General features: G+C 39.8%; 1 pseudogene; it reads left to right on the top strand.

Annotated features, from left to right (window-relative positions):
* Nucleotides 1-3,775: 3,775 nt before the first annotated feature.
* On the top strand, nt 3,776-4,939 carry LOC140922340 (uncharacterized; annotated as a pseudogene).
* The last annotated feature ends 61 nt before the right edge of the window (nt 4,940-5,000 follow it).

The raw sequence follows: 5,000 nt of genomic DNA, 5'->3' as shown, positions 1-5,000 counted from the left end.
TCTATTTTTACGTGTCTTCTGATCGATTTTGGTAAAGTGTTGTGCTCGTCTGCCAACGAGCTCCAACAAAACTAAAATGCTTCTTCTAGAGAAGACTATGTTCCACAAATATTGACTGTTTTGTTACAGATTCTTCGCGTTTACCTTCTTGACCTTTGTGGCCTATTGTCTTTTGTCTGTCATTCGTAAACAAAAGCTTAAACAATGTAACTACTCCGTCGACCAATCAGCACTTCTGACCGGATTCTCCGTCATCAGTATGGAATTTCTGTCGCTGAGTCGCAGACGTTCCTACGCACGAAACGTCCCCAGCGGCGAAGAGCGAGGAGAAACGGATCTTTTCGCAGGCTATGCCGGAACAGGTGGCTGATTCTTAGAAGTTTCAGGAGGATCGGGTAAAGGGCTTCCTTCTGCGTACTTTGTTTCTTTAGGGTTTGGATTGAGCTGCCGTCTGTTTCTTCTAACCGTTGCGTTATAGTCAGTGTCGAGGTAATAGGAACGTGGCTCTGGTGTTTTGGCTACTACCACCGCGTTCTCTTTGCGATCAGGGAAATAAACACGATCGCCTGGTGACAGATGACGTAGCTCGCATCTTTAACTGCATGTCGTTGGTTGTAATCTTTTGTTTGCTCAGTCTTAATCTTGGCTTCCTTTTCACGCAATTTCGTTAACACAGGCCATGCGGCGGTGTTAGTTTAGATGGAGTAGATGGAAGGGTGGTACGTAGTCTCCTTCCCATGCATAGTTCGGCTGGGCTGAATCCGTTTTCAAGTGGGGTAGCTCTGTAAGCGAGTAGCGCTTCATATGGATCGTCGGATTTTGTAAGAAGGTTTTTAGTTGTTTGCACCATACGTTCGGCTTCTCCGTTACTTTGGGGGTATTTTGGACTGTTTGTAATGTGTGTGAATCCCCAGTCTTCTGCAAATTTGGCGAATTCCGCTGAGGAATACTGTGGTCCGTTATCGGAGATTACGGTTTCTGGAATTCCATGGCGCGCGAAAATCGCTTTTAGGTGATTGATCACTTCTTGGGAGGTGGATTTTCGAAGTACTCCAATTTCACAATATCGCGAGAAGTAATCTACAAAGAGGAAGAATTCTTGTGCTTCCCTTTCGAATAGACAAGCGACGCATTTCTCAACCAAAAACCTTATGAAAAAAAAAAAACAGTCAGTGATAACAGAAGAATAATGATAACAGCTGTATTTCATTTTGTACATCTAGTGGAAAAAGACGGGTAAAAACATCACAAGATGACGCAAAACTCTGTCAGCTTCAGCTATCAGTAAAATTTTTTCTCATAACCTCACCATTCAAATTTTGACCAATCAGAGAAAAAAAATTAGACGTAGAGCGTGCAATGCGTGACCATGGTGAGAAAAATAAAAAAAAACTGTCTTCCCTGTCTGTAATAGCTGGCTGAATTTTCGCTTCTAATCAAAATTTCAAATCAAAATTTTAATAGTGCGGCTCATAAAGACAACTTAGTTTCTACGCATTTAAAACAATTAACTTGAGCCTGCGATTATTTGAAAACTAGTAACTTTTCAGCGGATAACTTCAAAAAACACTCGACCTTAATGGGTCGATACCTGAGCCCGCGATACGGTCAGGATACTGATCAGCGTATACTCTGTTTTGACAGCTGTCAATTGATCACAACATGGATGAGCAATATCAGGTTGCACCTGGGCTCCTGAACTAGCCAGAAAAAGTGAGATTAAACGTACACGCAAATTCATACCCAGTCTATACCCCCACCGTGGTACAAGGGGGGTGGGGGTTGATGGAACCCTTCCCCAGAGTTTTTGATATGTTGCACTGAGTATTTCGAAACGAATTTGCCTTCGGTGAAAAGCCTTTCATTTTCTCAACAAGATAAGGTATATGTTATGAGTAGTAGCGCTGCTGGAGGCCTTTGACGTCACCAACAATGATCGCCATCTTGGAAGCCATCTTAGCGTTATCCATCTTTTAAACAACTGAAGCCTGGTGTCGTATTTTCAGTAGCAGATCTAGATCGAGCAAAATTTGGCTATTATCCATTTAGAATTTTTTTGGTTTATTGTTGTGATAGTGATATCGATTTTAATTAAGCCGACATTTTGGCAAACTTCAAATTATAGTCAATCACTGGTAAAAAAAATTTACATAGATCGGACAAGGATAAAAAAAAAGCGTTTGAAAAATATCGGTACAGCCTCGAAAAAACTGTATCGAAAGGCCTTAAAACACGCATTACGGCAGGAAATTAGTCACCGAGAAAAAGTTGCAAACAAAAAGACGACCTTAAGGCATTTCAGTCTCCTATTGTAATACGGATGGATGACAACGCTTTCAAGCTACCCTTCATACACCTTATTTGGTTTGTTAGGGTAGCACAGCGTTTATTGCAAAACTAGTGCACTTGCCCTACAAGCTTGCCCTCGACAATGGATGTTAAACACTTTGAGGACGACTGGTTTAGATGTACTAAAACTATAGATGTTTATAGACACTCCTTTAGTAATTTTTTGAAGGCAGCTGCTAACAAGCTGTAAGCTACCAATTTCTATGCTATGAGGATAGGCTGAAACGTTTATTCACCCTAAAAGACCTTCTATAGACTGTTATCGGATTTAAAAGTGAAAACACTGTTCTAAAGGTGCCAATATAAGATTTCGATTTAACCAGTTTTGAAAACCGATTTATGTTAATACTACAAATATCCCATGCTGTCAATGCAGACATCCCAATGATTGCTTTGTTCACAGAGACTTAAATGTGGTGCTTAATAATTCAGACGAGAAAGGATGTTAATTGTTAGTGTAAAAATTGTATTTATTTCATGAGAGGTATGATTATCATATGTTTATTAGCTTATAAAATAGCTGTTGGGGCATCCATTAGTGAACATTAACACATATAAATGGAATTCTGCAGAATATCACAGAACTCGTCCATTCCGGCCTAAATAAAATCACCTGCTATTGATAGTTTCTTGTTGGACACATTCGTACTTTTACATCTGCAACGATTCGACAAACGGGAAAGAAGGAACCTACACGTTAAGGAGGAAGATAGTTTTCTCAGCAATCTTTCAGGTATTTAATCTATAATTTACCTTTCTAACTGCTTTTTTTTTTCAAAGTGGCTGGTTCAAAATTTAAAGGTCCGGACAACAGTATGAATGTCTTCGACAACAGCATAACTCTTTTATCAAAGGAAGACTCTGTTAATTTGTCAAACATGTTCGGACAGTTCATCCATCATCATCAGTGTATACGAAAATCCTCGTTAAATTCAATCGCTTGCCGGCGAGTCAAATGAATAGGACACATTACGTTTGACATTATTGAGAAAAAAAATGGATCAAATATGTGATATAAAGGGTGTTAAGTTAAATGTAAGAGTAACAGCAACAAGACATCATTTTAGAGTCAAAACTCGAGAAATACGTAGTAGGTATAGTATGCTCCAATCTAAAATCTCCTACATAACAAGCCTATTGTTATCTGACTTCCTATTAAAATCAAGAATCTTCGCAAAGATGCTGTTCCAGAGAAACTTTCTTACCCGCCTATTAATAGTCGTGTTTACGTTGAAAAGCTTTTTTTTTTATGAAACCTTGCGTGAGCAGTTACCTTCGGACACATCACTGTAGTTTTTAGCATCAGTTCATAAGATTTTTTCAAGATCCTTAACTTGACGCTGTACATAAGTACCTTACAGAACTACTTTTTATTTTATATAGCAGAATACTTTTGGGTCCTACAGCAAAGTTTATGTTTCTCCAGATGGACTTCACATGTAACAACTCCTGGTCTGCCGTCAACAACTCCTTGCCGTACGTGAATCATAGCTCATCAAGCAGTAACTCGCGGTGTCTGGATTCGTTACAGTCAATAGCACTTCAGGCAAACCCTTACGCCGCTTTCTTCCAGGTAGCGTTTGGTTCATCCATCTTCATCGCCATTGTTTCTTTTATTACCGTGGTGGCCAACGGTTGTCTCCTCTTTGCTTTCTTCGTAGACCCACTAAAGATTTTTCGCAGTCCAACTACATATTTTCTCATTGGTTTAACAATAGCTGACTTGCTGAGCGCCTTGGTTCAGGAACCGATATACGCCGCCTGTTTTATGCTTCTGTACTTTCAGAGTCCTTCGGCGAAGAAATGTTCACCCTTTATGGCTTTTGGAAAACAGTTCGTATCAACTACCATGACGGTTTCCTTTATCATCGTTTTTGCCTTTACCCTGACGCAGTATATCGTGGTTGCATCTCCATTAAAGTATGCTCGATTGGTGACCAAGAAAAAGGTTTTGATCGGCCTTGCCACCATTTACGTCTACTCTTCAGTTTTGTGGTGCCTCCCCTTGATGGGCTTGTCTTTGCACTACGTTGAAATGTTTGATTTAATTGTCCATAACTATGTTTTAGTTGTCAGTACCGTTATTCTCTACATCCTTTTACACCGCCTGATGAAGAAAAAGATGGCAGCGGGAAACTCTCTTCAAGGGCAAGCTACTTCAATGGAAGACAGTAGACACACCCAATTGTAGCGCAACTTCGTGCGCGTAAATTTTATGCTCCTTGCCGTGCTGACCATATGTGCTATGCCTCCAGCTATCATGTGGACAATAGTAATTTCCATAGAAAAGACACTTAATCCTTCGGTGAATTTGCTGATTGGGCAGCTTATGTCTGATAACCTGTTTTATCTGAAATCCCTTCTTAACCCATTTATTTACGCTTGGCGTTTGATGAAGTATCGCGAGGCTTTTTACAAGAGTTTTTATCGCAAGAAAACTGGGAAATACTCGGGAGAAACAAAAAGTGCTACTGGAACGAGAAGCAGAGGTGAACTAGTAGAAGTGTCAAGTTTCACGTCAAATGCTGTAAGCTTTCCATCCAGCCAATCAGTGATTACTTTGCTGAGCTTCAAAGAACTGGAAAAGTAGTCAGTTTCTTTTTTTATTTCTGGCTATGTGTAAGTTTTTGTGTAAATAACTGAATAACTCT

This window comes from Porites lutea, chromosome 13 (genome assembly GCF_958299795.1).
Source record: "Porites lutea chromosome 13, jaPorLute2.1, whole genome shotgun sequence".
NCBI lineage: Eukaryota > Metazoa > Cnidaria > Anthozoa > Scleractinia > Poritidae > Porites > Porites lutea.
The sequence above is the reverse complement of the archived record's forward strand: the minus strand, read 5'-3'. Positions and strand labels throughout refer to the sequence as shown.